This window comes from Chinchilla lanigera, unplaced genomic scaffold (assembly GCF_000276665.1).
Source record: "Chinchilla lanigera isolate Chin_1 unplaced genomic scaffold, ChiLan1.0 scaffold00025, whole genome shotgun sequence".
NCBI lineage: Eukaryota > Metazoa > Chordata > Mammalia > Rodentia > Chinchillidae > Chinchilla > Chinchilla lanigera.
The window spans coordinates 24,097,871-24,109,109 of record NW_004955426.1 but is presented as its reverse complement, the minus strand read 5'-3'; the positions used below and the strand labels follow the sequence as shown (position 1 = coordinate 24,109,109).

Sequence of the window (11,239 nt, the reverse complement as noted above, 5' to 3'; positions counted from 1 at the left end):
CTTTTATTTCTCTCCCCTGTCTAATTGCTCTAGCTAGTGGTTCCAGAACTATATTAAACAGGAGTGGTGACAATGGACACCCTTGTCTTGTTCCCAATTTTAAAGTAAAACCTTTCAGTTCTTGTCCATTTAGAATGATGTTGGCTGTTGAACAGGTAACTACTTTGTATTCTAATACATATCTTTTCTGATAGCATCATGATATAATTATTTAATATTTAAAAGTTTTAGTACCTCAATTTGTTTTACTGATGTACTAAACATTCAATCAATAATCTTCAAGTGACTACCTATAGCCAGTTATTACAGATGCTGAAGAAAATTCTTGAAAATGTCTCCACTGTAATGAAGATGTAATCTGTATGAGTGGGTAGATAGATTACAGGGTCATGTGAGGATAAATGTTCTGCACAGTTGCACACTTGGAATGAGGCAAACTTAGGCCAGAACTTGGAGCTGCTGGTTTCCATTCAGGTGATTACATCAGAAATTTCCAGGAGGCTTGCCTGATACACTTTTTCATAGCTCCTCTCCACCCATTGTCTTATGTAATATAAAACAAAAACAATTTACATCCAAAACTTTCAGATATGGTGCTGAAATTAAAATTGCTACAAAGTAAAACTGGGCATGGTACTCCACTCCTATACCCACAGCACTCTGCTGGAGAACCACCCAGTAGGGGAATCACAAGTTTGAGCTCCGCCTGGTCATCTTAACGATTTATAAGACCCTGTCTCAAAAACATAGCTGAGGATGAAGCTTATTGTGAAGTTCTTGCCTTAAAAAAAAAAAAAAAAAAAGAGAGAGAAAAAGCTACAAGATAGTATAATAATGAGATTACAGTTAAAATAGCACTGGAATAAGAGAGGAGACACTTTCCAGGACAGGAACACCGGGCAAAAATTACGGGAGCCACCACGGCACCTCCCGAGGACATACGAGCCTTCAAGACAAAATGCGTTTCCCACCTCAGGCTTTTGCCAGCCTTGTTGCTGGAATGCAGGACTATCCAAGCAAGTCATTTTATCTTTTGGAATATCAGTGTTTGCTTCTATAGATAAGATCAGTCACACTCTCTGGTTTCTTGATGGGATCTGATGAGAATACAGAGGGAGTTGGCAGATAACACATGCTGATGGTGTGAGTGCTGCACTCACCCTAGGGTGAGAATTAACTAACAGAATTGTATACTACAAATGGATACAGTCATAATCTGTTAATCAAAAATAAGACTGATAACTCCTTTTCTTCTGAGACAGGGTCTCACTATGTAGTGCAGGCTGGCCTTGAACTCACTGTGTAGCCAAGCTGGCCTCAAACTCATGGTGATCCTCCTGCCTCAGCCTCCCAAGAGCTAGGATTACTGGCATGCACTACCATGCTTAGCTGATAACTTCTTTCAATTAAAAAAATTAAAAGAAACAATTGCTCAACCCAAGTTCACAAAGGTTTATATAATCTTATGTTTTCTTCTAGGAAATTTTTTAGAATTAACCAGCACATTTAGGTCTGTAATCCATTTTAGTTTTTATTTGTTGTTTAAACTAGATGTATATTTTTACTCTTTTCCATGTAAATACTCCATTCCCCCAGCACCATTTATTAAAAATCCTTTCTTCCCTTGAATTAGCCTACCATCCTTATTGAAAATTGATTGGCCATTAATGTCAGAGTTTAGTCCTGGACTCTCAATTCTATTCCAATGATCCATATGCTTAACCTGATGCTAGTACCACACTGCATTCACTCCTGTAGCTTTATAATGCACTTTAAAATTGGGAGATTGGGAATTATGAGTCTTTTTCTTTCAAGAGTGTGCTTGCCACTTTTGAACCATATCTGCTACTTCAAGCCTTTGAAAACACACACTTCTGGTTTGCATGATTCTAGAATGAAATGTCTTCCTTTTTCAGTCTTTCCTAAATGTCAGCCCATTTATCTCCTTTGTTTGGAAACATATTGCATCTCACCCCAAGTAATCGTGAATGATAATCTCAGTGAGCCCAAACAGCAGCTGAAAAGTGGACAGGCTGGAATACAGGTCCTGTGAGAAGAAAACAGCACATTCAGGTCACACAAAGGTATCTGAGTCAAATGTTGTGGGAACAAAGTGGCTGTCCAGTGAAAAACCAGATCATAAATCTTGACTGAATTTCTCAAGCCCCTCCTTCTGTTCTTTTTTTCTTGTAATGTGGACTGAGGAGTTTGTGTTGACTAAAGTTAGTTCATTTTCTCAGACTCTTCCAAAATGAAATAAATCTATGTTTTCTCTCATGTTCTCCTTTGAATCCTACATTTTGGTCTTTTGTAGCCAGTGTTCGTGAGACTTTCATACCAGTCAGATTAAGCAAGCCGCACTTTAAAGTCATGGAAAGCTAGAAGAGTTGAGGGAGGCTGCTTGCTCCACAGGCTTCAGAAGGAGTGTGCTCCTGCCAACAGCAGGAGTTTGGACCTCTGTTCTCTAGCAGCATGAGATCATAAGTTTTTGTTGTTGAAAGCTATGCAGTCATGGCTTTGTCACAACAACTCTAAGAAATTGTATGAATGCCTATGAACTCCTTCACACAATAATTTACGGCGGGAAATAAGTTTTCTGGGAGCACCTTCACAGTCCAGGAGCAATTCCCTACTAGTCATACTCAGTCCCACTAAGTAGAACAAATTCAGTCTTGACAGTGGTCTTGGAACAGGGCACTCTTCCCTTGCTTAACTGCCAGTGAGGAAAAGCTTCCTATGTTATGAAAGAGCAAAATAAAAGATAAATAACAGGAAACAAGAGATTTATCTTTTGCAAATGGGAATGGAATTAAGAGATGAAGAGAGAGGACAGGGAGGGGACAGAAAGGGACACAAACAGAAATACAATATGATATGTACATATTCCAGCTCCTCACAGTAAATGTAATCATTATGTACTGCAAATATGTACTAATTTAAAATAAAACTTATTTTTAAAAGAGAAAGAACTCTCCTCTTCTCCATATCTCTAGCTGTTTGAAGACCTCCTTTTAAGCTAATATGCCTTTCTCTTGCATCCGTCTGGTAATACTACAGTAGTTCTGTTTGTTTAAGAACACTCGGGCTGGGGATTTAGCTCAGCGGCAAAAGCGCCTGCCTGGCAAGCGCAAGGTGGTGAGTTTGGTTCCTGGTACCGGAGAAAAACCAAAAAAAAAAGAACACTCAGGATTAGTCTAATTCCTCTTCCATATGAAAGGCTTTCAACAATTAAAATCAGATCGAGGATCCCTATGTTCTCTTTTCTTCTAAGACCTTTCCTCATAGACCATGTTTCCAAAACCATTCACTAGTGGACAGATGTCAGGGAACCAGAGTCCCTCTGAGTGCAGCACCGAGTTGACTGCCAAGTGCATGACTCAACACTTTGTGGCAAATGAGAGCCTCATCAGCTCTTCTGTTCTCATGGACAACTCTTTTGAAACAGAAAATATTGTTCTTACCATCTCAACTAAATTTCAATGACAGCAAATGTTGACTGGGAGAACCATTCATTCTGATTAGCATCTTTATAGATTTGGAGTGAAGGCAAATTTTAGAGCTCATCGGGTGGTGTTTGGTTTTGCTTTTTCACGTGCAGCAGGAAGACAGTCACCAAAAGCACAGGAAGGTTGAGTGAGAAGACAACTAGGCATCTACAGTACTTTATAGAGCAAAAGCCCCAAATATCACAGAAAGTTAGAAACTTGAACCAATCAAACTGCAAACTGAATGCTGTTCGTAAGAAACCCATCCCTTAGAATTAGCACAGGATATTTAACCCATCTACTGCACTGTTGAGTGCACCCTACTGCTGAGTTCTAAAGATCCTTGGAGGTCATCTGCCTGCCGTGCTTGGCACCATGGACAATGGGACAGGTAGGTGCCTGACATGCTTCACCTAGAATCGTCCACTAGCTGAGCTCAGTGCGTCAGTACATCAGCTGTTAGGACCCAAGAAATGTGTGCATGCTCCCACCCACCAGGCAGAGGGACAGGGCTCCAGGTTCCTGTGAGGGTCTGTGCTTGTCCGGGAAGTGTGCCGCCTTCCAACCTTGCTGAGACTGACTCATTTCATGTAGGCACCCAACATGAGGCAACTTTCAGAACCATGAAGGACAAATTTCCATGGCGGTTCTTTTACATAAGTCAAGCATGATGTGTGCATGAAAACTGGTACTGCAAAGTACAAAAATGAAGGTAAAAGGTAAATGACTACAGGAACATTTTAATTTTATTTAGAATATTAATGAAGCAAATAAAAAAGCATGGAGATTATTTCAGAGTGAGACTGTGGGAAACAGCAAAAATGTTTATGTCCTCTAACCAACCATGATGTTTCTTAGCTTTTTGAAAAATAGGCTCTGCTCTTTCATTTTACACTTATGCAGGCAGCATGATCACAAGGAACACTTTCTCAGTCCTTTTCTATAATTCTCATAGAATTTAGATGAATTTCTGCTAAACACTGGGTCTTCTTCCATATCTAATAGCCCATGTACTTCAGTTTTCTCATCTTTCACTCACCCATTCAAACAAACACTCTCTCTCTCTGTCTCTCTCTCTCACACACACACACACACACACATACACACACACATATATATAACATGTGATATATAACATATGTGACATCTTTTTAAATCTCATGCCCTAGCTCCTACTGCCAGTAAAGTAAGCATCTGCTTATCGAGGGTTTTTTGCATATTCCAATTAACCAGAAAATATCTCAAGAGCTCTTTGTTTTTTCCTTTTTTTGAGATTATGTTGTCCTCTTTATTGCCAAAACAACAACTTTTAAAAGACAACTGTTGTTAATCAATAAATATCCCTTCCTTTCTGTATGAATCTCTGCTTTTCTCCAGGCTGCCTAACTAGCTGCTTGAGTGTGCCCCTACCTGGAGACAGTGCTAAGGAGCCAGGACCAGAACCTTCATTAGGAGAAAAAAGTGCATGGGAGGGGCCTTTGCTCCTGCCCTCCCCAAACTAGATGATCAGACTGCGACCAGGAAGGAGCTCCTTCATAAGTGGTAGGTAGAGAATAAGAGCAAGTTTATTTGTGGGAGAGGCAGACAGCCAGGGCCTAATGCTATACTATTCCCAAAGAGTTACTTCTCAAATTAGGGATACCTAATAGGTTGTCCCTGAGGGAAGGACCAGAGTTCTTACAGGTTGCCTGGATAAAAGTTCCAGCGCCCAATCCTAATACCAGAAACCTTAGATACAGCTGTGGAAACACCTTTTGGACAGAAAGGCTTTAGCGAGCTGGAATGGCCAGGAGAAAAGTCCAGCAGTTCTCAACAGGGGAGCAGGACAGCCCCTACTGGAGTGCTGGGAAACAGGATGGAAGGGATGCCTTTGCGTTCTGCTAAATGTCTTGTAAAAATCAGCTTTGTCTAAACACCAGAGGTCCCCTCGATAATCCACCTGTAACCCCTGGTGACCTGTGGTGAAGCTTGAGCAGCAGCAGTCTGGAGCCCAGGAACTAGAAGGCCTCAAGAGAGACCTGACCTCCAGCTGCTGCCTTGAATCCCCACTATGCTCAAACAGCTGAGCTGCAGTTAGTTTATGGTTATTATCACTCTGGATCTCATGGCTTAACTCAGTCTGTAAATCGCTCAACTTCTTCTTCAATCCAGAGAAGGCTGAAAGGACAATTGTTTCAAAGTGCAGAGAGCCACAGGGCTCCACATTGCAGTAAAACTTCTCTGGTTTGCCATCGGGGTCTTAGGGAGTCTGTGGCTCATCTTCATCCAATTCTGAGTACTCACTTGGGCATTCCTTGGGCTTGAAGTACACGGTGTGTCTCAGGGCATTGTCCAGATCATATTTAAAAGCCTCTCCTGCAGTTGGGTTCTGCTACGCATGCTCTGTGCCAAAGCTCTTTTTAGCACAGGCTCAAGTCTCAGCTCCTGGCCCTTTCTCAGCTTGACTGTAAGGATGTCCTCCTGCTCCACATAATCACAGAGGTCATTGTCCCAGTTCCAGAATGAGCCAAGAGTTACTGGAAATGAAGTCTCAGGAGGTGACATGGTGTGTCTGGCCTTCAGTGCACTGCAGGCTGAGCATGAGCTCTAGTGAGCATTTGGGGCAGAACTCTTCACACGTGCAGTCCCAGGACTGTAGTTTGTCCACAGTGACATCACTAGTGAGGGGAATTAACCCACCCCTGTGCACAATGAACTCATCATGAAAGGTGGAGGAACTGGTGTCAATGTGAACCCAGGCAGTGACTAAGATGGACACCTCTGCGAGGAAGACCCTCCAAACAGAACTGGCCACCACCAGGTCCATATTCTCTACGATGAACTTGGCATTCCCATCAATGAGCTCAGAGATCCTCATGGTGGGCTGGTTGGCCCAGGGCATCTTGCCCAGGTGTCCTACATCTACCCTGCAGCCACAACTGGCCATATATTTTTCTTTCTATGCATATAATTTTAAAATAATTTTTATCTTACAAGATCCTGTAACTTATGGTGATTAGACTCTACTACTTCTATTCCTTGGATATTGGCTTTTAAAACTCAGATATTTCAAAGGGACCCCTACTATAGCAAAAGCTACCCCTCACTTTCTTCTCCTGGAATTACATTGGATATCTCTGGCATCCTGCATTAATCTTCTCAGTCCACACTGTGGAAACGCTGTTTACAAAGGCATAACCCTAAAGCAATTCTCTCCATGACGCACATACATTCTTTCTTCTTCCCTAGTGCTCTTCTGATGGAAAGCACCTGGAAGCACAGGGAAGCTAATAAGTCATGAGGCTACAACCTCACCAGTGGTGGAGAAGTTCAAGAGATAGGTGCCCTCCTCATCAGTTCTTTGAGAGACACCCTTTAGCAGTTCATCAGAAGTTTTCAGGGGAACCAAGAGCTCCAACAGCAACCAATTGGAGAGTAAATTTTATCATCGTTTTTCGCCCTTCCATTTTAACCACTCTTACAGGCCCCATTTTTGTCACTTCCTAAGTAAATTAACTATACACAGGCCCTCCTTTTAAGTTCTGTGGTTCAGAGAAAGAGAAAGCCACCTCTAAAGTAGTTGTGACTCTAAATACTAAGGTAAAGTGTCCCTAGATACAGACTCTCAGAAAATAATAATTACAGGAGATCACCTGTGAACTCCCTGAATTCCTATCTACTCCTTTCAGATAGTTAATATGAATCGTACTGTACTATTCAACGTCATTGCAGAATATGGTCTACTTATGACAAAATATAAAGATGGATAATTGTGCTGGATTAACTAATAGTCAAACTGTGATGCCCAACTGAACTGAATCAGCGTGCTTCTAAAAGTGGAAGGCCCACCTGAGGATTAACGCCAACAACATAAAAGGAGAACTAGAGGGGAAGGTAGAATGCTCTTGATCCTCCTGGAGAAGCTTGTCACACTGGTCTTTCTGAAATGAACTCAGCTGTTCTTTTCTTCCTAGGAACTTGGGTCCTCGTTGTCGCTGAGGATGACTGCAGTTCTCTTGGCAGGGAGCTCTGGTCCTTACTTTGAGTATTGCTTCCTGACTCCAGTGCAGATCTCTCAGCCTACTGACACAGATCCTTCACTCCACTGGCACAGACTTTCTACAGTCCACCACTGACCTTTGGGTCTTCCCAGTGCAGATACAGACTTGCCCAAGACATCTTTGTGGGCTCTGGGGCTCCAGCTGGACGCATCCAGGACATTGCCATGGGATCTAGGCCCTCAGGTGGATTCCTCATATCTCTAGTGTATGGAAAGATCTCTTGCACTCTTCTGCATTTGACTTTTTGTGTGAATATTTTAAAATAATCCTATAAATTATGTGTTCTGTATTAAATCTATTCCCTTGCAAACACTGACTGATACAATATTATAGTTAATGAACTGGTGATCTTGTAATATAGATATCTAAGCCTGAATAACTGGAAACCATCATTTTGAAACCCATGACCAATAACAAGAGAAAAGAAAAGAAAATTTTATATTTTTAAGAAAAAATGTTAAGAAATATGAGAGTAAGACACACAAAAAATGAAAGGAAATATACTTTGAATAAAGGAAGGAAGTTTCTTAGAAGAAAATAATTCATAAGTTTATCCAATATTAATGCTATTATAGAATTAACAGATAGTTGATTTGTAACAATGCAACAATCCATTGTTCAAGTAGATTGCCTGGAAGACATTAAGTAGTACAAAGGTCACTTCCTCTATGGATACTACTGCAGTAAGTACAGAGCAAATAAACATAATTTCCTCTTTCTTGGCTTTTTCTCTTCAAAATAGACAGAGTTTTGTAATAGAGCAGCCTAAGTACAAAACTACAAAACAGAAATTATCTCACAGTTTTGCAAGTCTTCCAGGAACCTGTCAACTTTTCTTGGGTCCTTTTTATCAACTTACATCTAAGTTCATGTAATGAAAAAGAAGCTTTTAGAAATATAGTGCAATAAAAAAGGATTTTCAAGAATAAATTTTCCATGAGTCCAAAAGAATATGTGATACTTGCTTTAGTTGTGTATTGCTAAATAATAAATCACTAAAAGGACACAGGGGTGTGAAATACCAGTAGTTTACTTGGCTTGTATCTTCAATTTTGGCAACTGTGGAGTGGTTACCTCTGCTCCAAGTAACATCAGCTGGCACCTCCACCAGGGAGATGGCAGAGCAGTTACACCAAGAGAGTATTCAAGAGAACAAGATTAAAAATCACCTTTTATGATTCAGCTTCGGATGTCACAAAGTACCGCCACCACTGGCAATTGTACTAAAGTGGAGAAAACATAGTTCCTGCCCTTTGATGGAAGCAGTGTCAAAGTTAAACTGAAAAAGAGCAGGAGATAAGTAGGTAGATAGATGATAGATAGGTAGGTAGATAGACAGATAGATACATGTCATCATCACAACTACAAAATGACTAAAGAAAAATATTTCTGTAGAGTTGTTTCATACGAAAAATCTTTCTGTGATAATATTTGGCACATATAATATGTAGCTTATGGTAACTATACTACTTGGTATAGTTACCAATAAATTATAGCCTCTAGTTCATGAGTTCTGCAAAAGTCAGAAAGCAATAACTTGGGCAGAAATGAAAGAGCAATACCACAAACATGAATTTGACCAAGGCTTTGAACATCTGTGAATTCTAAACTTCTCATTTCTAAATTGGAATTTAGAATTTCTAAATTGGAACTCATAACAATTTGGAGAATAGAATAAAACATTTTTTGTAAAGTACAAAACTAGCAAAGCCATTTGAATAACATCATTTACTTTCTTCACTGACATTGCATTTCATTAGCTGTTAAGACCACTCCTTGAAGCCCCCCGTATGTTAAACTAAATAACAAAAGAGAAGAACACTTGTAGAATCATATTTCACTGGGAAAATTCTAGATACGGGGCTGTGAAGTGATACACTATAAATCATTTTTGTTTTCTTTTAACCAGATACTCCATTTTTAAAAATTAATTTAACAAGTCCCATGCTATGGGAGTATACTTTAGTCAGGGTTTAAATATTCAGATGCAAGATATTTCCTACCCAAGAAAAACACAATTAAGAAAGCCCTGGGGAACAGTAAAATTAAATAAAAATAGAAAAACCATGCTCTACTTAAAGCAAAAACAAGATCTATGTTATATATAGGAAATAACAAAAATGTGAGTACAGAAGACACAAGTAGTACCTATATCAATTTCAAGCCCACTAGATTAATGTGATCAGGATCAAAATATACCAATTGAGCGGTTAAGCAAAAATATCAAAACATTTGGTTATACTTTTGTTATTCAAATCAAAGAATAGTAAGTACGGGAAGGTTAACAAAAGAACCAGCAAAATGGGAAACAAACCCTAGGAGAAAAAGTTTGGAAAAAGTAATGCAATCATTAAAAAAAAAAAAAAAAAAAAAAAATGGGCTAGCACTTAATAACTGCTGACAAATGTGCAGAGTAGTTCTGAAAGAATTTCCGTCTTTGCTCTCTCTGAAATAGTAATAAAGGGGTTTAGTTAAGGGAGCTCTGAAGGTAGTGCTGTTTCAGCATCAGAGAGCAGCCATAGAATTAGATTTATAATAAATCTCTTTAAAAAGATGCAACCATTTCACTTCTTAACCTGAGGTTTTCCCAGCTGCAAATCATGAACTTAACTGATAATGACTATCAGTATGCTTTCCTCTACAAACTAGGGTACGATGAGAAAAATTAATTGCTCTATGGAAAAATTCCATGGGACCTGCTTGCTTATGTAACATGATAGATACAATGCCATTCCCTTGATACTGCCTATGAGAACTTCTATTATGGAGGGGCATATATTCCACAGAGAAAAAACGCTTGATAATATGAATGTAGAGGAGAAACAGGGATGTAAGAATCTCAAGAATGAATGCAGTAACAAGAAAGGCTTCTGAGAGGAAAGGGAAAGAGTGTGGGGGTGATTCCAACAGATGAAATTGTGTCCCTGTGTCCTTACCACACCATCATCAGAACATATTTTATAACTTTACAGAATGCTACCTTGAGTTGGCATTGACAAAGTCCTTGTGAAAATAGTTGAAAGTAACTGACATTTGTAGCTAAGGCACTACAGGGACCCATCCAGAGACTCACAAAGCACAGAGAGGTGGGTGGTGGGTGAGCTCTGCCGGGGTGCAGGCAGTAAAGAGGTAGAGAATCTCAAGGAAAGAATAAAGCCTCGCTAATGTCTGCCAGCTTTGCTGTTAATTCCAAATGTCAGTAATGAAATACTGGTCCTTAGGGGAGGAAGCTTTTTGTGTTGATCTAAATACTAAATGTAAACAACTACCCTGACATGTGTTGAAATATAACAATTATAAGTAAACTACACACTGGCACACTTTCTCTACATCTAAAATTGCTCTAAAACTTTTTTAAAAATTAAAAACCCTAACTAGATAGTTACTGCTGCATATAAAAAAAATTTTGGAATTAAAATCAATATTTTTGATCAATTATAAGCAAGGATTAATGAACAAATTTTACTGTGATGTCTACTGAACATGAATACACAAATAGGAATAATTTTTATGAAATCATTTTAAATTTTTAGAAGTTTGGGATAAAAGGGATATTAATGACTTTACTGTGACAGACCAACATGTAGCTATGATTTTATTCCCTTTTTTTCAAAAACTGCATCAGTGTTATTAAAAATATTAGCCTATTATTCTCCTTTTATGTTTTTTAAAAGCTAGGTCTCTCTCTTTCTCTCTCTCTCTCTCTCTCTCTCT

General features: G+C 39.4%; 1 pseudogene; it reads right to left on the bottom strand.

Moving 5' to 3' along the window:
* Window positions 1-5,214: 5,214 nt before the first annotated feature.
* LOC102011221 lies at window positions 5,215-6,366 on the bottom strand (annotated as a pseudogene).
* Window positions 6,367-11,239: the final 4,873 nt, after the last annotated feature.